At 56.6% G+C, this 22,655-nt stretch overlaps 1 protein-coding gene across 4 annotated transcripts in view; it reads left to right on the top strand.

Annotated features, from left to right (window-relative positions):
- lmo3 (LIM domain only 3) overlaps positions 1-22,655 on the top strand; it is a 49,543-nt gene that overhangs the window by 16,903 nt on the left and 9,985 nt on the right. The gene's annotated exons all lie outside the window — the stretch shown is intronic.

The raw sequence follows: 22,655 nt of genomic DNA, 5'->3' as shown, positions 1-22,655 counted from the left end.
GCCCTTGTGTTTAGTAGCCGGACCCCCCCAAGTGCCCTTGTGTTTAGTAGCCGGACCCCCCAAGTGCCCTTGTGTTTAGTAGCCAGACCCCCCCCCCCAAGTGCCCTTGTGTTTAGTAGCCGGACCCCCCCAAAGTGCCCTTGTGTTTAGTAGCCGGAGAGCCCCCAAGTGCCCTTGTGTTTAGTAGCCGGACCCCCCAAGTGCCCTTGTGTTTAGTAGCCGGACCCCCCCAAGTGCCCTTGTGTTTAGTAGCCGGACCCCCCCAAGTGCCCTTGTGTTTAGTAGCCAGACCCCCCCCCCCAAGTGCCCTTGTGTTTAGTAGCCGGACCCCCCCAAGTGCCCTTGTGTTTAGTAGCCGGAGATCCCCCCAAGTGCCCTTGTGTTTAGTAGCCGGAGATCCCCCCAAGTGCCCTTGTGTTTAGTAGCCGGAGAGCCCCCCAAGTGCCCTTGTGTTTAGTAGCCGGAGAGCCCCCAAGTGCCCTTGTATTTAGTAGCCGGACCCCCCCCAAGTGCCCTTGTGTTTAGTAGCCGGAGATCCCCCCAAGTGCCCTTGTGTTTAGTAGCCAGAGAGCCCCCCAAAGTGCCCTTGTGTTTAGTAGCCGGACCCCCCCCAAGTGCCCTTGTGTTTAGTAGCCGGACCCCCCCAAGTGCCCTTGTGTTTAGTAGCCAGACCCCCCCCCCAAGTGCCCTTGTGTTTAGTAGCCGGACCCCCCCAAAGTGCCCTTGTGTTTAGTAGCCGGAGAGCCCCCCAAGTGCCCTTGTGTTTAGTAGCCGGACCCCCCCAAGTGCCCTTGTGTTTAGTAGCCGGACCCCCCCAAGTGCCCTTGTGTTTAGTAGCCGGACCCCCCCAAGTGCCCTTGTGTTTAGTAGCCGGACCCCCCCCAAGTGCCCTTGTGTTTAGTAGCCAGACCCCCCCCCCCAAGTGCCCTTGTGTTTAGTAGCCGGACCCCCCCAAGTGCCCTTGTGTTTAGTAGCCCGGACCCCCCCAAGTGCCCTTGTGTTTAGTAGCCGGACCCCCCAAGTGCCCTTGTGTTTAGTAGCCGGAGATCCCCCCAAGTGTCCTTGTTTTTAGTAGCCAGAACCCCCCCCAAGTGCCCTTGTGTTTAGTAGCCGGAGAGCCCCCCAAGTGCCCTTGTGTTTAGTAGCCGGACCCCCCCAAGTGCCCTTGTGTTTAGTAGCCGGAGATCCCCCCAAGTGCCCTTGTGTTTAGTAGCCGGAGATCCCCCCAAGTGCCCTTGTGTTTAGTAGCCGGAGAGCCCCCCAAGTGCCCTTGTGTTTAGTAGCCGGAGAGCCCCCAAGTGCCCTTGTATTTAGTAGCCGGACCCCCCCCAAGTGCCCTTGTGTTTAGTAGCCGGAGATCCCCCCAAGTGCCCTTGTGTTTAGTAGCCAGAGAGCCCCCCAAAGTGCCCTTGTGTTTAGTAGCCGGACCCCCCCAAGTGCCCTTGTGTTTAGTAGCCGGACCCCCCCAAGTGCCCTTGTGTTTAGTAGCCAGACCCCCCCCCCCAAGTGCCCTTGTGTTTAGTAGCCGGACCCCCCCAAAGTGCCCTTGTGTTTAGTAGCCGGAGAGCCCCCCAAGTGCCCTTGTGTTTAGTAGCCGGACCCCCCCAAGTGCCCTTGTGTTTAGTAGCCGGACCCCCCCAAGTGCCCTTGTGTTTAGTAGCCGGACCCCCCCAAGTGCCCTTGTATTTAGTAGCCGGACCCCCCCCAAGTGCCCTTGTGTTTAGTAGCCAGACCCCCCCCCCAAGTGCCCTTGTGTTTAGTAGCCGGACCCCCCCAAGTGCCCTTGTGTTTAGTAGCCGGACCCCCCCAAGTGCCCTTGTGTTTAGTAGCCGGACCCCCCCAAGTGCCCTTGTGTTTAGTAGCCGGAGATCCCCCCCAAGTGTCCTTGTTTTTAGTAGCCAGAACCCCCCCCCAAGTGCCCTTGTGTTTAGTAGCTGGAGAGCCCCCCAAGTGCCCTTGTGTTTAGTAGCCGGAGAGCCCCCCAAGTGCCCTTGTGTTTAGTAGCCAGAACCCCCCCCCCAAGTGTCCTTGTATTTAGTAGCCGGAGACCCCCCAAGTACAATTGTGTTTAGTAGCCTGACCCCCCCCTCCCAAGTGCCCTTGTGTTTAGTAGCCGGACCCCCCCCAAGTGCCCTTGTGTTTAGTAGCCGGACCCCCCACCCCCAAGGCTGCGGTTTTCTATAGAGTCGGACCTGGTTCTGTAACCGTTGGGCAGAGATGCCCCCCCCCGTTGCAGATACCAATGTTTAACCCCTTGCTGACTGTGAGTGTGAGGGGGGGTGCCGCAGGGTCCTGTATGGATCGGCCTCCGGGAGTCGTTGGTAATTATTCAGAACTTTCCATTCACTTTAGAGCGTAACGCAGTGTTGTGCGGGAATGACACCGGTACCGGTACTGCTCCAGTCAATGTGCCCCCATAGTGCCAATTAAGAAATGGAGGGAGAGTCAGAGGGGGCAACTGAATAAAGGCACAAAGGGTTAATGCCAAGTGTTGCTCGGTGGTGGTGCCCCCTAGGGGTGAGGGGGTTGTGTCCCACTGGCTCTCAGGCAGGACTGGGCTACGGGGTTCTGTTTGGGTCTGTTTGGGTTATTCCTGCCCTGACTGGTGCTGTTTGGGCTGCTGGTGCAGAGAGTGAATGAAACTGCTGATTTATTTGTTTTGTCTTGGTACCGAGATGCCCTGTCCCTTGTGCCCCCATTCTTCCCCTTGTTATGCGCCAGAACCTGTGCCCCATTCTGCCCCTTGTTATGCGCCAGAACCTGTGCCCCATTCTGCCCCTTGTTATGCGCCACAACCTGTGCCCCATTCTGCCCCTTGTTATGCGCCAGAACCTGTGCCCCATTCTGCCCCTTGTTATGCACCAGAACCTGTGCCCCATTCTGCCCCTTGTTATGCACCAGAACCTGTGCCCCATTCTGCCCCTTGTTATGCGCCAGAACCTGTGCCCCATTCTGCCCCATGTTATCCACCAGAACCTGTGCCCCATTCTGCCCCTTGTTATGCGCCAGAACCTGTGCCCCATTCTGCCCCATGTTATCCACCAGAACCTGTGCCCCATTCTGCCCCTTGTTATGCGCCAGAACCTGTGCCCCATTCTGCCCCTTGTTATGTGCCAGAACCTGTGCCCCATCCCTTGTTATGCGCCAGAACCTGTGCCCCATTCTGCCCCTTGTTATGCACCAGAACCTGTGCCCCATTCTGCCCCTTGTTATGCGCCACAACCTGTGCCCCATTCTGCCCCTTGTTATACGCCAGAACCTGTGCCCCATTCTGCCCCTTGTTATGTGCCAGAACCTGTGCCCCATCCCTTGTTATGTGCCAGAACCTGTGCCCCATTCTGCCCCTTGTTATGCACCAGAACCTGTGCCCCATTCTGCCCCTTGTTATGCACCAGAACCTGTGCCCCATTCTGCCCCTTGTTATGCACCAGAACCTGTGCCCCATTCTGCCCCTTGTTATGCGCCAGAACCTGTGCCCCATTCTGCCCCATGTTATCCACCAGAACCTGTGCCCCATTCTGCCCCTTGTTATGCGCCAGAACCTGTGCCCCATTCTGCCCCATGTTATCCACCAGAACCTGTGCCCCATTCTGCCCCTTGTTATGCGCCAGAACCTGTGCCCCATTCTGCCCCTTGTTATGTGCCAGAACCTGTGCCCCATCCCTTGTTATGCGCCAGAACCTGTGCCCCATTCTGCCCCTTGTTATGCACCAGAACCTGTGCCCCATTCTGCCCCTTGTTATGTGCCAGAACCTGTGCCCCATCCCTTGTTATGCACCAGAACCTGTGCCCCATTCTGCCCCTTGTTATGTGCCAGAACCTGTGCCCCATCCCTTGTTATGCACCAGAATCTGTGCCCCATTCTGCCCCTTGTTATGCGCCAGAACCTGTGCCCCATTCTGCCCCTTGTTATGCACCAGAACCTGTGCCCCATTCTGCCCCTTGTTATGCACCAGAACCTGTGCCCCATTCTGCCCCTTGTTATGTGCCAGAACCTGTGCCCCATCCCTTGTTATGCGCCAGAACCTGTGCCCCATTCTGCCCCTTGTTATGCACCAGAATCTGTGCCCCATTCTGCCCCTTGTTATGCACCAGAACCTGTGCCCCATTCTGCCCCTTGTTATGCGCCAGAACCTGTGCCCCATTCTGCCCCTTGTTATGCGCCAGAACCTGTGCCCCATTCTGCCCCTTGTTATGCGCCAGAACCTGTGCCCCATTCTGCCCCTTGTTATTCCCCAGAACCTGTGCCCCATTCTGCCCCTTGTTATGCACCAGAACCTGTGCCCATTCTGCCCCTTATGTGCCAGAACCTGTGCCCCATCCCTTGTTATGCGCCAGAACCTGTGCCCCATTCTGCCCTTGTTATGCACCAGAATCTGTGCCCCATTCTGCCCCTTGTTATGCGCCAGAACCTGTGCCCCATTCTGCCCCTTGTTATGCACCAGAACCTGTGCCCCATTCTGCCCCTTGTTATGCACCAGAACCTGTGCCCCATTCTGCCCCTTGTTATGCCGCCAGAACCTGTGCCCCATTCTGCCCCTTGTTATGCGCCAGAACCTGTGCCCCATTCTGCCCCTTGTTATGCGCCAGAACCTGTGCCCCATTCTGCCCCTTGTTATTCCCCAGAACCTGTGCCCCATTCTACCCCTTGTTATGCGCCAGAACCTGTGCCCCATTCTGCCCCTTGTTATGCGCCAGAACCTGTGCCCCATTCTGCCCCTTGTTATGCGCCAGAACCTGTGCCCCATTCTGCCCCTTGTTATGCGCCAGAACCTGTGCCCCATTCTGCCCCTTGTTATGCGCCAGAACCTGTGCCCCATTCTGCCCCTTGTTATGTGCCAGAACCTGTGCCCCATCCCTTGTTATGCGCCAGAACCTGTGCCCCATTCTGCCCCTTGTTATGCACCAGAACCTGTGCCCCATTCTGCCCCTTGTTATGCGCCAGAACCTGTGCCCCATTCTGCCCCTTGTTATGCGCCAGAACCTGTGCCCCATTCTGCCCTTGTTATGCGCCAGAACCTGTGCCCCATTCTGCCCCTTGTTATGCGCCAGAACCTGTGCCCCATTCTGCCCCTTGTTATGCGCCAGAACCTGTGCCCCATTCTGCCCCTTGTTATGTGCCAGAACCTGTGCCCCATCCCTTGTTATGCGCCAGAACCTGTGCCCCATTCTGCCCCTTGTTATGCACCAGAACCTGTGCCCCATTCTGCCCCTTGTTATGCGCCAGAACCTGTGCCCCATTCTGCCCCTTGTTATTCCCCAGAACCTGTGCCCCATCCCTTGTTATGTGCCAGAACCTGTGCCCCATCCCTTGTTATGTGCCAGAACCTGTGCCCCATTCTGCCCCTTGTTATGCGCCAGAACCTGTGCCCCATTCTGCCCCTTGTTATGCGCCACAACCTGTGCCCCATTCTGCCCCTTGTTATACGCCAGAACCTGTGCCCCATTCTGCCCCTTGTTATGCACCAGAATCTGTGCCCCATTCTGCCCCTTGTTATGCGCCAGAACCTGTGCCCCATTCTGCCCCTTGTTATGCACCAGAACCTGTGCCCCATTCTGCCCCTTGTTATGCGCCACAACCTGTGCCCCATTCTGCCCCTTGTTATGCGCCAGAACCTGTGCCCCATTCTGCCCCTTGTTATGCGCCAGAACCTGTGCCCCATTCTGCCCCTTGTTATGCGCCAGAACCTGTGCCCCATTCTGCCCCTTGTTATGCGCCAGAACCTGTGCCCCATTCTGCCCCTTGTTATGTGCCAGAACCTGTGCCCCATCCCTTGTTATGCGCCAGAACCTGTGCCCCATTCTGCCCCTTGTTATGCGCCAGAACCTGTGCCCCATTCTGCCCCTTGTTATGCACCAGAACCTGTGCCCCATTCTGCCCCTTGTTATGCGCCAGAACCTGTGCCCCATTCTGCCCCTTGTTATGCGCCACAACCTGTGCCCCATTCTGCCCCTTGTTATTCACCAGAACCTGTGCCCCATTCTGCCCCTTGTTATGCGCCAGAACCTGTGCCCCATTCTGCCCCTTGTTATGCACCAGAACCTGTGCCCCATTCTGCCCCTTGTTATGCGCCAGAACCTGTGCCCCATTCTGCCCCTTGTTATGCGCCACAACCTGTGCCCCATTCTGCCCCTTGTTATGCGCCAGAACCTGTGCCCCATTCTGCCCCTTGTTATACGCCAGAACCTGTGCCCCATTCTGCCCCTTGTTATGCGCCAGAACCAGTGCCTCATTCTGCCCCTTGTTATGCGCCAGAACCTGTGCCCCATCCCTTGTTATGCGCCAGAACCTGTGCCCCATTCTGCCCCTTGTTATGCGCCAGAACCTGTGCCCCATTCTGCCCCTTGTTATGCGCCAGAACCTGTGCCCCATTCTGCCCCTTGTTATGCGCCAGAACCTGTGCCTCATTCTTCCCCTTGTTATGTGCCAGAACCTGTGCCCCATCCCTTGTTATGCGCCAGAACCTGTGCCCCATTCTGCCCCTTGTTATGCACCAGAACCTGTGCCCCATCCCTTGTTATGCGCCAGAACCTGTGCCCCATTCTGCCCCTTGTTATGCGCCAGAACCTGTGCCCCATCCCTTGTTATGCGCCAGAACCTGTGCCCCATTCTGCCCCTTGTTATGCGCCAGAACCTGTGCCCCATTCTGCCCCTTGTTATGCGCCAGAACCTGTGCCCCATCCCTTGTTATGCGCCAGAACCTGTGCCCCATTCTGCCCCTTGTTATGCGCCAGAACCTGTGCCCCATCCCTTGTTATGCGCCAGAACCTGTGCCCCATTCTGCCCCTTGTTATGCGCCAGAACCTGTGCCCCATTCTGCCCCTTGTTATGCGCCAGAACCTGTGCCCCATTCTGCCCCTTGTTATGCGCCAGAACCTGCGCCCCATTCTGCCCCTTGTTATGCGCCAGAACCTGTGCCCCATTCTGTCCCTTATGCGCCAGAACCTGTGCCCCATCCCTTGTTATGCACCAGAACCTGTGCCCCATCCCTTGTTATGCGCCAGAACCTGCGCCCCATTCTGCCCCTTGTTATGCGCCAGAACCTGTGCCCCATTCTGCCCCTTGTTATGCGCCAGAACCTGTGCCCCATTCTGCCCCTTGTTATGCGCCAGAACCTGTGCCCCATTCTGCCCCTTGTTATGCGCCAGAACCTGTGCCCCATTCTGCCCCTTGTTATGCGCCAGAACCTGTGCCCCATTCTGCCCCTTGTTATGCGCCAGAACCTGCGCCCCATTCTGCCCCTTGTTATGCGCCAGAACCTGTGCCCCATTCTGCCCCTTGTTATGCACCAGAACCTGTGCCCCATCCCTTGTTATGCACCAGAACCTGTGCCCCATCCCTTGTTATGCGCCAGAACCTGCGCCCCATTCTGCCCCTTGTTATGCGCCAGAACCTGTGCCCCATCCCTTGTTATGCGCCAGAACCTGTGCCCCATTCTGCCCCTTGTTATGCGCAAGAACCATTGCCCCATTCTGCCCCTTGTTATGCGCCAGAACCATTGCCCCATTCTGCCCCTTGTTATGCGCCAGAACCTGTGCCCCATTCTGCCCCTTGTTATTCCCCAGAACCTGTGCCCCATTCTACCCCTTGTTATGCGCCAGAACCTGTGCCCCATCCCTTGTTATGTGCCAGAACCTGTGCCCCATTCTGCCCCTTGTTATGCGCCAGAACCTGTGCCCCATTCTGCCCCTTGTTATGCGCCAGAACCTGTGCCCCATTCTACCCCTTGTTATGCGCCAGAACCTGTGCCCCATTCTGCCCCTTGTTATTCCCCAGAACCTGTGCCCCATTCTGCCCCTTGTTATGCGCCAGAACCTGTGCCCCATTCTGCCCCTTGTTATGCACCAGAACCTGTGCCCCATTCTGCCCCATGTTATGCACCAGAACCTGTGCCCCATTCTGCCCCTTGTTATTCCCCAGAACCTGTGCCCCATTCTGCCCCTTGTTATTCCCCAGAACCTGTGCCCCATTCTGCCCCTTGTTATGCACCAGAACCTGTGCCTCATTCTGCCCCTTGTTATTCCCCAGAACCTGTGCCCCATTCTGCCCCTTGTTATGCACCAGAACCTGTGCCCCATTCTACCCCTTGTTATGCGCCAGAACCTGTGCCCCATCCCTTGTTATTCCCCAGAACCTGTGCCCCATTCTGCCCCTTGTTATGCGCCAGAACCTGTGCCCCATCCCTTGTTATTCCCCAGAACCTGTGCCCCATTCTGCCCCTTGTTATTCCCCAGAACCTGTGCCCCATTCTACCCCTTGTTATGCGCCAGAACCTGTGCCCCATCCCTTGTTATTCCCCAGAACCTGTGCCCCATTCTGCCCCTTGTTATGCGCCAGAACCTGTGCCCCCTCCCTTGTTATGCGCCAGAACCTGTGCCCCATCCCTTGTTATGCACCAGAACCTGTGCCCCCTCCCTTGTTATGTGCCAGAACCTGTGCCCCCTCCCTTGTTATGCACCAGAACCTGTGCCCCCTCCCTTGTTATGCACCAGAACCTGTGCCCCATCCCTTGTTATGCACCAGAACCTGTGCCCCCTCCCTTGTTATGTGCCAGAACCTGTGCCCCCTCCCTTGTTATGCGCCAGAACCTGTGCCCCATCCCTTGTTATGCACCAGAACCTGTGCCCCATCCCTTGTTATGCACCAGAACCTGTGCCCCCTCCCTTGTTATGTGCCAGAACCTGTGCCCCCTCCCTTGTTATGCGCCAGAACCTGTGCCCCATCCATTGTTATGCACCAGAACCTGTGCCCCATTCTGCCCCTTGTTATGCACCAGAACCTGTGCCCCATCCCTTGTTATGTTCTAGAACCTGTGCCCCATTCTGCCACTTGTTATGCACCAGAACCTGTGCCCCATCCCTTGTTTTGCGCCAGAACCTGTGCCCCATTCTTCCCCTTGTTATTCACCAGAACCTGTGCCCCATTCTGCCCCTTGTTATGCGCCAGAACCTGTGCCCCATCCCTTGTTATGCGCCAGAACCTGTGCCCCATTCTGCCCCTTGTTATGCGCCAGAACCTGTGCCCCATTCTGCCCCTTGTTATGCGCCAGAACCTGTGCCCCATTCTGCCCCTTGTTATGCGCCAGAACCTGTGCCCCATTCTGCCCCTTGTTATGCGCCAGAACCTGTGCCCCATCCCTTGTTATGCGCCAGAACCTGTGCCCCATTCTGCCCCTTGTTATGCACCAGAACCTGTGCCCCATCCCTTGTTATGCGCCAGAACCTGTGCCCCATTCTGCCCCTTGTTATACGCCAGAACCTGTGCCCCATTCTGCCCCTTGTTATGTGCCAGAACCTGTGCCCCATCCCTTGTTATGCGCCAGAACCTGTGCCCCATTCTGCCCCTTGTTATGCACCAGAACCTGTGCCCCATCCCTTGTTATGCGCCAGAACCTGTGCCCCATTCTGCCCCTTGTTATGCGCCAGAACCTGTGCCCCATTCTGCCCCTTGTTATGCACCAGAACCTGTGCCACATTCTGCCCCTTGTTATGCGCCAGAACCTGTGCCCCATCCCTTGTTATGCGCCAGAACCTGTGCCCCATTCTGCCCCTTGTTATGTGCCAGAACCTGTGCCACATTCTGCCCCTTGTTATGCGCCAGAACCTGTGCCCCATTCTGCCCCTTGTTATGCACCAGAACCTGTGCCCCATTCTGCCCCTTGTTATGCACCAGAACCTGTGCCACATTCTGCCCCTTGTTATGCGCCAGAACCTGTGCCACATTCTGCCCCTTGTTATGCGCCAGAACCTGTGCCCCATTCTGCCCCTTGTTATGCACCAGAACCTGTGCCACATTCTGCCCCTTGTTATGCGCCAGAACCTGTGCCCCATCCCTTGTTATGCGCCAGAACCTGTGCCCCATTCTGCCCCTTGTTATGTGCCAGAACCTGTGCCCCATTCTGCCCCTTGTTATGCGCCAGAACCTGTGCCCCATCCCTTGTTATGCGCCAGAACCTGTGCCCCATCCCTTGTTATGCGCCAGAACCTGTGCCCCATTCTGCCCCTTGTTATGCACCAGAACCTGTGCCCCATTCTGCCCCTTGTTATGCGCCAGAACCTGTGCCCCATCCCTTGTTATGCGCCAGAACCTGTGCCCCATTCTGCCCCTTGTTATGCGCCAGAACCTGTGCCCCATTCTGCCCCTTGTTATGCGCCAGAACCTGTGCCCCATTCTGCCCCTTGTTATGCGCCACAACCTGTGCCCCATTCTGCCCCTTGTTATGCACCAGAACCTGTGCCCCATTCTGCCCCTTGTTATGCACCAGAACCTGTGCCCCATCCCTTGTTATGCGCCAGAACCTGTGCCCCATCCCTTGTTATGCGCCAGAACCTGTGCCCCATCCCTTGTTATGCGCCAGAACCTGTGCCCCATCCCTTGTTATGCACCAGAACCTGTGCCCCATTCTGCCCCTTGTTATGCGCCAGAACCTGTGCCCCATTCTGCCCCTTGTTATGCACCAGAACCTGTGCCCCATCCCTTGTTATGTGCCAGAACCTGTGCCCCATTCTGCCCCTTGTTATGCGCCAGAACCTGTGCCCCATTCTGCCCCTTGTTATGCGCCACAACCTGTGCCCCATTCTGCCCCTTGTTATGCGCCACAACCTGTGCCCCATTCTGCCCCTTGTTATGCACCAGAACCTGTGCCCCATCCCTTGTTATGCGCCAGAACCTGTGCCCCATTCTGCCCCTTGTTATGCGCCAGAACCTGTGCCCCATTCTGCCCCTTGTTATGCGCCACAACCTGTGCCCCATTCTGCCCCTTGTTATGCGCCACAACCTGTGCCCCATTCTGCCCCTTGTTATGCACCAGAACCTGTGCCCCATCCCTTGTTATGCGCCAGAACCTGTGCCCCATCCCTTGTTATGCACCAGAACCTGTGCCCCATCCCTTGTTATGCGCCACAACCTGTGCCCCATTCTGCCCCTTGTTATGCACCAGAACCTGTGCCCCATCCCTTGTTATGCGCCAGAACCTGTGCCCCATCCCTTGTTATGCGCCAGAACCTGTGCCCCATCCCTTGTTATGCACCAGAACCTGTGCCCCATTCTGCCCCTTGTTATGCGCCAGAACCTGTGCACCATTCTGCCCCTTGTTATGCACCAGAACCTGTGCCCCATCCCTTGTTATGTGCCAGAACCTGTGCCCCATTCTGCCCCTTGTTATGCGCCAGAACCTGTGCCCCATTCTGCCCCTTGTTATGCGCCACAACCTGTGCCCCATTCTGCCCCTTGTTATGCGCCAGAACCTGTGCCCCATTCTGCCCCTTGTTATGCGCCAGAACCTGTGCCCCATTCTGCCCCTTGTTATGCGCCAGAACCTGTGCCCCATTCTGCCCCTTGTTATGCGCCAGAACCTGTGCCCCATTCTGCCCCTTGTTATGCGCCAGAACCTGTGCCCCATTCTACCCCTTGTTATACGCCAGAACCTGTGCCCCATTCTGCCCCTTGTTATGTGCCAGAACCTGTGCCCCATCCCTTGTTATGTGCCAGAACCTGTGCCCCATTCTGCCCCTTGTTATGCACCAGAACCTGTGCCCCATTCTGCCCCTTGTTTTGCGCCAGAACCTGTGCCCCATCCCTTGTTATGTGCCAGAACCTGTGCCCCATTCTGCCCCTTGTTATGCACCAGAACCTGTGCCCCATTCTGCCCCTTGTTATGCGCCAGAACCTGTGCCCCATTCTGCCCCTTGTTATGTGCCAGAACCTGTGCCCCATTCTGCCCCTTGTTATGTGCCAGAACCTGTGCCCCATTCTGCCCCTTGTTATGCACCAGAACCTGTGCCCCATTCTGCCCCTTGTTATGCGCCAGAACCTGTGCCCCATTCTGCCCCTTGTTATGCGCCAGAACCTGTGCCCCCTTCTGCCCCTTGTTATGTGCCAGAACCTGTGCCCCATTCTGCCCCTTGTTATGCACCAGAACCTGTGCCCCATTCTGCCCCTTGTTATGCGCCAGAACCTGTGCCCCATCCCTTGTTATGCACCAGAACCTGTGCCCCATTCTGCCCCTTGTTATGCGCCAGAACCTGTGCCCCATCCCTTGTTATGCGCCAGAACCTGTGCCCCATTCTGCCCCTTGTTATGCGCCAGAACCTGTGCCCCATTCTGCCCCTTGTTATGCACCAGAACCTGTGCCCCATTCTGCCCCTTGTTATGCGCCAGAACCTGTGCCCCATCCCTTGTTATGCGCCAGAACCTGTGCCCCATTCTGCCCCTTGTTATGCGCAAGAACCTGTGCCCCATTCTGCCCCTTGTTATGCACCAGAACCTGTGCCCCATTCTGCCCCTTGTTATGCGCCAGAACCTGTGCCCCATCCCTTGTTATGCGCCAGAACCTGTGCCCCATTCTGCCCCTTGTTATGCGCCAGAACCTGTGCCCCATCCCTTGTTATGCGCCAGAACCTGTGCCCCATTCTGCCCCTTGTTATGCGCAAGAACCTGTGCCCCATTCTGCCCCTTGTTATGCACCAGAACCTGTGCCCCATTCTGCCCCTTGTTATGCACCAGAACCTGTGCCCCATCCCTTGTTATGCGCCAGAACCTGTGCCCCATTCTGCCCCTTGTTATGCGCCAGAACCTGTGCCCCATTCTGCCCCTTGTTATGCACCAGAACCTGTGCCCCATTCTGCCCCTTGTTATGCGCCAGAACCTGTGCCCCATCCCTTGTTATGCGCCAGAACCTGTGCCCCATTCTGCCCCTTGTTATGCGCAAGAACCTGTGCCCCATTCTGCCCCTTGTTATGCACCAGAACCTGTGCCCCATTCTGCCCCTTGTTATGCGCCAGAACCTGTGCCCCATCCCTTGTTATGCGCCAGAACCTGTGCCCCATTCTGCCCCTTGTTATGCGCCAGAACCTGTGCCCCATCCCTTGTTATGCGCCACAACCTGTGCCCCATTCTGCCCCTTGTTATGCGCCACAACCTGTGCCCCATTCTGCCCCTTGTTATGCGCCACAACCTGTGCCCCATTCTGCCCCTTGTTATGCACCAGAACCTGTGCCCCATCCCTTGTTATGCGCCAGAACCTGTGCCCCATTCTGCCCCTTGTTATGCGCCACAACCTGTGCCCCATTCTGCCCCTTGTTATGCGCCACAACCTGTGCCCCATTCTGCCCCTTGTTATGCGCCAGAACCTGTGCCCCATCCCTTATTATGCGCCAGAACCTGTGCCCCATTCTGCCCCTTGTTATGCACCAGAACCTGTGCCCCATCCCTTGTTATGCGCCAGAACCTGTGCCCCATCCCTTGTTATGCGCCAGAACCTGTGCCACATTCTGCCCCTTGTTATGCACCAGAACCTGTGCCCCATCCCTTGTTATGCGCCACAACCTGTGCCCCATTCTGCCCCTTGTTATGCGCCACAACCTGTGCCCCATTCTGCCCCTTGTTATGCACCAGAACCTGTGCCCCATCCCTTGTTATGCGCCAGAACCTGTGCCCCATCCCTTGTTATGCGCCAGAACCTGTGCCACATTCTGCCCTTGTTATGCACCAGAACCTGTGCCCCATCCCTTGTTATGCGCCAGAACCTGTGCCCCATCCCTTATTATGCGCCAGAACCTGTGCCCCATTCTGCCCCTTGTTATGCACCAGAACCTGTGCCCCATCCCTTGTTATGCGCCACAACCTGTGCCCCATTCTGCCCCTTGTTATGCGCCACAACCTGTGCCCCATTCTGCCCCTTGTTATGCACCAGAACCTGTGCCCCATCCCTTGTTATGCGCCAGAACCTGTGCCCCATCCCTTGTTATGCGCCAGAACCTGTGCCACATTCTGCCCCTTGTTATGCACCAGAACCTGTGCCCCATTCTGCCCCTTGTTATGCGCCAGAACCTGTGCCCCATCCCTTGTTATGCGCCAGAACCTGTGCCACATTCTGCCCCTTGTTATGCACCAGAACCTGTGCCACATTCTGCCCCTTGTTATGCGCCAGAACCTGTGCCCCATTCTGCCCCTTGTTATGCGCCAGAACCTGTGCCCCATTCTGCCCCTTGTTATGCGCCAGAACCTGTGCCCCATCCCTTGTTATGCGCCAGAACCTGTGCCCCATCCCTTGTTATGCGCCAGAACCTGTGCCCCATTCTGCCCCTTGTTATGCACCAGAACCTGTGCCCCATTCTGCCCCTTGTTATGCGCCAGAACCTGTGCCCCCATTCTGCCCCTTGTTATGCGCCAGAACCTGTGCCCCATCCCTTGTTATGCGCCAGAACCTGTGCCCCATCCCTTGTTATGCGCCAGAACCTGTGCCCCATTCTGCCCCTTGTTATGCACCAGAACCTGTGCCCCATTCTGCCCCTTGTTATGCGCCAGAACCTGTGCCCCATCCCTTGTTATGCGCCAGAACCTGTGCCCCATTCTGCCCCTTGTTATGCGCCACAACCTGTGCCCCATTCTGCCCCTTGTTATGCACCAGAACCTGTGCCCCATCCCTTGTTATGCGCCAGAACCTGTGCCCCATCCCTTGTTATGCGCCAGAACCTGTGCCCCATCCCTTGTTATGCGCCAGAACCTGTGCCCCATTCTGCCCCTTGTTATGCGCCAGAACCTGTGCCCCATCCCTTGCTATGCGCCAGAACCTGTGCCCCATCCCTTGTTATGCGCCAGAACCTGTGCCCCATCCCTTGTTATGCACCAGAACCTGTGCCCCATTCTGCCCCTTGTTATGCACCAGAACCTGTGCCCCATTCTGCCCCTTGTTATGCGCCAGAACCTGTGCCCCATTCTGCCCCTTGTTATGCACCAGAACCTGTGCCCCATCCCTTGTTATGCGCCACAACCTGTGCCCCATTCTGCCCCTTGTTATGCGCCAGAACCTGTGCCCCATTCTGCCCCTTGTTATGCGCCAGAACCTGTGCCCCATTCTTCCCCTTGTTATGCGCCAGAACCTGTGCCCCATTCTGCCCCTTGTTATGCGCCAGAACCTGTGCCTCATTCTTCCCCTTGTTATGCGCCAGAACCTGTGCCCCATTCTGCCCCTTGTTATGCACCAGAACCTGTGCCCCATTCTGCCCCTTGTTATGCGCCAGAACCTGTGCCCCATTCTGCCCCTTGTTATTCACCAGAACCTGTGCCCCATTCTTCCCCTTGTTATGCGCCAGAACCTGTGCCCCATTCTGCCCCTTGTTATTAACCAGAACCTGTGCCCCATTCTGCCCCTTGTTATGCGCCAGAACCTGTGCCCCATTCTGCCCCTTGTTATGCGCCAGAACCTGTGCCCCATTCTGCCCCTTGTTATGCGCCAGAACCTGTGCCCCATTCTGCCCCTTGTTATGCGCCAGAACCTGTGCCCCATTCTGCCCCTTGTTATGCGCCAGAACCTGTGCCCCATCCCTTGTTATGCGCCAGAACCTGTGCCCCATTCTGCCCCTTGTTATGCGCCAGAACCTGTGCCCCATTCTGCCCCTTATGCGCCAGAACCTGTGCCCCATTCTGCCCCTTGTTATGCGCCAGAACCTGTGCCCCATTCTGCCCTTGTTATGCGCCAGAACCTGTGCCCCATTCTGCCCCTTGTTATGCGCCAGAACCTGTGCCCCATTCTGCCCCTTGTTATGCGCCAGAACCTGTGCCCCATCCTTTGTTATGCGCCAGAACCTGTGCCCCATTCTGCCCCTTGTTATGCGCCAGAACCTGTGCCCCATTCTGCCCCTTATGCGCCAGAACCTGTGCCCCATTCTGCCCCTTGTTATGCGCCAGAACCTGTGCCCCATTCTGCCCCTTGTTATTCCCCAGAACCTGTGCCCCATTCTGCCCCTTGTTATTAACCAGAACCTGTGCCCCATTCTGCCCCTTGTTATGCGCCAGAACCTGTGCCCCATTCTGCCCCTTGTTATTAACCAGAACCTGTGCCCCATTCTGCCCCTTGTTATGCGCCAGAACCTGTGCCCCATTCTGCCCCTTGTTATGCGCCAGAACCTGTGCCCCATTCTGCCCCTTGTTATGCGCCAGAACCTGTGCCCCATTCTGCCCCTTGTTATGCGCCAGAACCTGTGCCCCATTCTGCCCCTTGTTATGCGCCAGAACCTGTGCCCCATCCCTTGTTATGCGCCAGAACCTGTGCCCCATTCTGCCCCTTGTTATGCGCCAGAACCTGTGCCCCATTCTGCCCCTTATGCGCCAGAACCTGTGCCCCATTCTGCCCCTTGTTATGCGCCAGAACCTGTGCCCCATTCTGCCCCTTGTTATTCCCCAGAACCTGTGCCCCATTCTGCCCCTTGTTATGCGCCAGAACCTGTGCCCCATTCTGCCCCTTGTTATGCGCCAGAACCTGTGCCCCATTCTGCCCCTTGTTATGCGCCAGAACCTGTGCCCCATCCCTTGTTATGCGCCAGAACCTGTGCCCCATTCTGCCCCTTGTTATGCGCCAGAACCTGTGCCCCATTCTGCCCCTTATGCGCCAGAACCTGTGCCCCATTCTGCCCCTTGTTATGCGCCAGAACCTGTGCCCCATTCTGCCCCTTGTTATTCCCCAGAACCTGTGCCCCATTCTGCCCCTTGTTATTAACCAGAACCTGTGCCCCATTCTGCCCCTTGTTATGCGCCAGAACCTGTGCCCCATTCTGCCCCTTGTTATGCGCCAGAACCTGTGCCCCATTCTGCCCCTTGTTATGCGCCAGAACCTGTGCCCCATTCTGCCCCTTGTTATGCGCCAGAACCTGTGCCCCATTCTGCCCCTTGTTATGCGCCAGAACCTGTGCCCCATTCTGCCCCTTGTTATACGCCAGAACCTGTGCCCCATTCTGCCCCTTGTTATTAACCAGAACCTGTGCCCCATCCCTTGTTATGCGCCAGAATCTGTGCCCCATTCTGCCCCTTGTTATACGCCAGAACCTGTGCCCCATTCTGCCCCTTGTTATACGCCAGAACCTGTGCCCCATTCTGCCCCTTGTTATTAACCAGAACCTGTGCCCCATTCTCCCGGTGCGTTGTTTCCCCTTTATTTCTCTTCACTTTGCCAAATGGACCTCGGGGCTTTGGGTTAAAGTCAGAACCAGATTATTTGGGAAATAGCTGAATGTTTCTGAATAGATTTGATTTAATTTTCAGTTTTTCCTGAAAATATCAAATAGGAAGATGCACTTCCGTTGGCGCCGATGGGAGGCGAAGGGGTTAAATCGGACCCAGTTGTCCAGTTGTCGAGGTTCCCTGATTCACGGGGCAGTTTTGGGTCTGGTTTGGCCGGTGGCATTTCCGGATCTTCCATGTTGGGTCAAATGTGGAATCAATGGGGTGAATTAAAGGGGAACTAACCCTCTAAGTTCTCTGGATATTAAGCGGGGGGGGGGTCTGGGTTGGTCTCATTGTTGGTTCCTAGAGACATTGGGGGACATTTTAATATGAATTTGCTCAGGGGTTCTGAGCCCCCGAGCCCATTACAATGGTTCTGACCCATAAGGTGAATGGGCTCCTTGTATGGCGCCGCTGAAATGGGCCATTTTATTGCTCTATTGCGGCCCCCGTGGCCCTATTTACATTACAAATCCGCCGCGACACTCGGGCAATTGGGGAAATAAATGGAACGAGCGGCGCTGTCGGGTCGGTAATGCGGAACGGCCGTATTTCAGGCGACGGCAGAGCAGCAAATGAATGATTTATCAGATTAATAACGTCGCTGACATTTATATTTGCAGCGGGTCTGATCCGTATCAAAGTGGCGCCGTCCGACTCTGATTAGCGCCGGGATTTGTTGTACAGGGACATTAATGGGAGGTCTCGGAGCCGCGCTGTCACGTCCCAGGGGCCCCCGGGTCTGCAGGGGCCACAGAATTAACTAGAACTTTAGTGATGATCGCTGTGATCCGAATGGGCCAAGCCTCGGCGCTTCCATTTATTGGAATTTACAAATACAGATATGGGGTCCATTATCCAGAAACCTGTTATCCAGAAACTGATCCGTCTCCCATAGGTTCCATTATACTCAAATAATTCTCATTTTCTCCGTAATAATAAAACAGAACCTTTGTACTGGACCCAACCAGAGATATAATGGATCCTTATTGGGATAATACAATCCTATTGGGCCTTATGGTACAGGGAGACAAAATACAGAAAGACCCCTTATCTGGAAAACCCCAAGTCCTGAGTATTCCGGATACAGATAAGTTGGGGTGCATGTTAAGCTACCTTTATTAGTGGTTGGGGTCAGGGTTGTACTGGGGGTATGCGGGCCCCCCGAGGCTGCCACCCCAGGGGCCCCACACATACAGTACCCCCGAGGCTGCCACCCCAGGGGCCCCACACATACAGTACCCCCGATGCTGCCACCCCAGGGGCCCCACACATACAGTACCCCCGAGGCTGCCACCCCAGGGACCCCCAATGCTGCCACCCCAGGGGCCCCACACATACAGTACCCCCAGGGCACCAGCCCCAGGGACCCCCTCCTTGCCCCCCCCCCCAAGTGCACCTAAGTAGAAACGATCGGGGGAGGGAGGCCAGCTGGGGTTTTTCACCGTGCCCCAGTCCGACCGGGGTAGGTAGGTAGCTTGCAGGGGTAAAGGAACCCCTCCAACACCAATGTTACCCCCCCAAAGCAGTGACCCCTAATAACCAATTAGCATTTAGCTTTCATCTCTCTCTACTGTATGTGGATGGATAATGAAAGCCCAGCTGTGATTGGACACAAATTGTTGAGTTGGGGGGAAGGGGGGTGCAGGGTCACAGAATCTATAGGTGATATCTATAGTAAATATATATAGGGGCATCTGATGGGCCAAGTGCTGTTTCTCTGACATTTGGGCCGACGCTGTGTTTCTTCTGATTCTGTGTCGTTGGGAGACCAGGCGCCCAGTTGGCCAACGTCACCTGACCCCTCAGGAACCCCCATAACCGTATAATGACTGCACTGAATGGAACTAAAACCTCAGGCAATTAATAGTAAACCAGCAATTACTGCCCCCTCTCTGCCCCCTACCTGCCTCTTACCTACCCTAAATCTGAGCACCGTATTTAAGTGTTTCCATGGAAACGCAGTTAACCCCTGTAAGGGATGGTAGAGAGGAACAGGGTACTGTAGCGGCTGGTAGGGAGGCTGGGGGTACAATAAGGGCTGGTAGGGAGGCTGGGGGTATAATAAGGGATGGTAGGGAGGCTGGGGGTACAATAAGGGCTGGTAGGGAGGCTGGGGGTATAATAAGGGCTGGTAGGGAGGCTGGGGGTACAATAAGGGCTGGTAGGGAGGCTGGGGGTACAATAAGGGCTGGTAGGGAGGCTGGGGGTACAATAAGGGCTGGTAGGGAGGCTGGGGGTACAATAAGGGCTGGTAGGGAGGCTGGGGGTACAATAAGGGCTGGTAGGGAGGCTGGGGGTACAATAAGGGCTGGTAGGGAGGCTGGGGGTACAATAAGGGCTGGTAGGGAGGCTGGGGGGCAATAAGAGCTGGTAGGGAGGCTGGGGGGACAATAAGGACTGGTAGGGAGGCTGGGGGTACAATAAGGGGCTGGTAGGGAGGCTGGGGGTACAATAAGGGCTGGTAGGGAGGCTGGGGGTATAATAAGAGCTGGTAGGGAGGCTGGGGGGACAATAAGGGCTGGTAGGGAGGCTGGGGGTATAATAAGGGCTGGTAGGGAGGCTGGTGGTACAATAAGAGCTGGTAGGGAGGCTGGGGGTACAATAAGGGGCTGGTAGGGAGGCTGGGGGTACAATAAGAGCTGGTAGGGAGGCTGGGGGGACAATAAGGACTGGCAGGGAGGCTGGGGGTACAATAAAAGCTGGTAGGGAGGCTGGGGGTACAATAAGAGCTGGTAGGGAGGCTGGGGGGACAATAAGGACTGGCAGGGAGGCTGGGGGTATAATAAGGGCTGGTAGGGAGGCTGGGGGTACAATAAAAGCTGGTAGGGAGGCTGGGGGTACAATAAGAGCTGGTAGGGAGGCTGGGGGGACAATAAGGACTGGCAGGGAGGCTGGGGGTACAATAAAAGCTGGTAGGGAGGCTGGGGGGACGATAAGGGCTGGTAGGGAGGCTGGGGGTACAATAAGGGCTGGTAGGGAGGCTGGGGGGACGATAAGGGCTGGTAGGGAGGCTGGTGGTACAATAAGGGCTGGTAGGGAGGCTGGGGGAGGTATGTGTGGATAAGAGTCTCATTTACAAAATACAAATATTAAATGGATTTTGTGTGGTTCTGTACCATGGCTCTATGTCCTGTTGGTACCATGTGGCACTATGTAGGGTATAGAGAGGGTTAGGGTACCATATGTAGGGTATAGAGAGGGTTAGGGTACCATATGTAGGGTATAGAGAGGGTTAGGGTACCATATGTGGGGGCAGAGAGGGTTAGGGTACCATATGTGGGGGGCAGAGAGGGTTAGGGTACCATATGTGGGGGGCAGAGAGGGTTAGGGTACCATATGTGGGGGGCAGAGAGGGTTAGGGTACCATATGTGGGGGGTATAGAGGGTTAGGGTACCATATGTAGGGTATAGAGAGGGTTAGGGTACCATATGTGGGGGCAGAGAGGGTTAGGGTACCATATGTGGGGGGTATAGAGGGTTAGGGTACCATATGTAGGGTATAGAGAGGGTTAGGGTACCATATGTGGGGGCAGAGAGGGTTAGGGTACCATATGTGGGGTTTAGAGAGGGTTAGGGTACCATATGTGGGGGGCAGAGAGGGTTAGGGTACCATATGTGGGGGTATAGAGAGGGTTAGGGTACCATATGTGGGGGGCAGAGAGGGTTAGGGTACCATATGTGGGGTTTAGAGAGGGTTAGGGTACCATATGTGGGGGGCAGAGAGGGTTAGGGTACCATATGTGGGGTTTAGAGAGGGTTAGGGTACCATATGTGGGGTTTAGAGAGGGTTAGGGTACCATATGTGGGGGGCAGAGAGGGTTAGGGTACCATATGTGGGGTTTAGAGAGGGTTAGGGTACCATATGTGGGGGGCAGAGAGGGTTAGGGTACCATATGTGGGGGTATAGAGAGGGTTAGGGTACCATATGTGGGGGGCAGAGAGGGTTAGGGTACCATATGTGGGGGGCAGAGAGGGTTAGGGTACCATATGTGGGGGGCAGAGAGGGTTAGGGTACCATATGTGGGGGGCAGAGAGGGTTAGGGTACCATATGTGGGGTATAGATAGGGTTAGGGTACCATATGTGGGGGGCAGAGAGGGTTAGGGTACCATATGTGGGGGGCAGAGAGGGTTAGGGTACCATATGTGGGGTATAGATAGGGTTAGGGTACCATATGGGGGGTATAGATAGGGTTAGGGTACCATATGTGGGGGCAGAGAGGGTTAGGGTACCATATGTGGGGGGCAGAGAGGGTTATGGTACCAAATGTGGGGGGGTATATACTAGTTGGGCTGCTGGATATTGTGCCATGGCTGTGGGCCTGAACTGGCAACCTGGCCAATGCCGGAGGCTTACACTGTCATACACTGGAATATTGGGCCTGTGGGGGGCTGTTTGGGCCCCCCCTGCTCACCCACTCTGGGCCCAGTATTCACTGCTTTGTGCCCCCTAGGGTGATAGCCCCCCAGTTTGGGAATCTGTGGTCCAAGAGATTCATTGGGAAACCATTGCATTCCCAGCTGCTGCCCCCTGTTACCCCCTTGGCCCTCCCAGCCCCCCACATTCTTCCGCCAGTGCCCCCTGTGCCTGTGCCCCCCTGTGATTCATATCCCGCATGTATTTGTATTCAGCCTGGGAGTGCAGAATAGATGGAGGGCAGCCAGGACTGAAAGGGTTAATGTTGTTCTGCCCATGCTCCCCCAGCAATAAAGGGCAAGTAGCTTCTTTAATGCCCCTGCCCTTTTCTCTCTGTGTAACGCAGGTAGAGGGATTAGTGCTCCGCAGGTAGAGGGATTAGTGCCCCGCAGGTAGAGGGATTAGTGCCCCGCAGGTAGAGGGATTAGTGCCCCGCAGGTAGAGGGATTAGTGCCCCGCAGGTAGAGGGATTAGTGCCCCGCAGGTAGAGGGATTACTGCCCCGCAGGTAGAGGGATTACTGCCCCGCAGGTAGAGGGATTACTGCCCCGCAGGTAGAGGGATTACTGCCCCGCAGGTAGAGGGATCAGTGCCCCGCAGGTAGAGGGATCAGTGCCCCGCAGGTAGAGGGATCAGTGCCCCGCAGGTAGAGGGATTAGTGCCCCGCAGGTAGAGGGATCAGTGCCCCGCAGGTAGAGGGATTAGTGCCCCGCAGGTAGAGGGATCACTGCCCCGCAGGTAGAGGGATCAGTGCCCCGCAGGTAGAGGGATTACTGCCCCGCAGGTAGAGGGATTACTGCCCCGCAGGTAGAGGGATCAGTGCCCCGCAGGTAGAGGGATCAGTGCCCCGCAGGTAGAGGGATCAGTGCCCCGCAGGTAGAGGGATCAGTGCCCCGCAGGTAGAGGGATCAGTGCCCCGCAGGTAGAGGGATCACTGCCCCGCAGGTAGAGGGATCACTGCCCCGCAGGTAGAGGGATTACTGCCCCGCAGGTAGAGGGATCACTGCCCCGCAGGTAGAGGGATCACTGCCCCGCAGGTAGAGGGATCACTGCCCCGCAGGTAGAGGGATCAGTGCCCCGCAGGTAGAGGGATCACTGCCCCGCAGGTAGAGGGATCACTGCCCCGCAGGTAGAGGGATCAGTGCCCCGCAGGTAGAGGGATTACTGCCCCGCAGGTAGAGGGATCACTGCCCCGCAGGTAGAGGGATCACTGCCCCGCAGGTAGAGGGATCACTG

The sequence above is a fragment of the Xenopus tropicalis genome, chromosome 3, assembly GCF_000004195.4.
Source record: "Xenopus tropicalis strain Nigerian chromosome 3, UCB_Xtro_10.0, whole genome shotgun sequence".
Lineage (NCBI taxonomy): Eukaryota > Metazoa > Chordata > Amphibia > Anura > Pipidae > Xenopus > Xenopus tropicalis.
The sequence above is the reverse complement of the archived record's forward strand: the minus strand, read 5'-3'. Positions and strand labels throughout refer to the sequence as shown.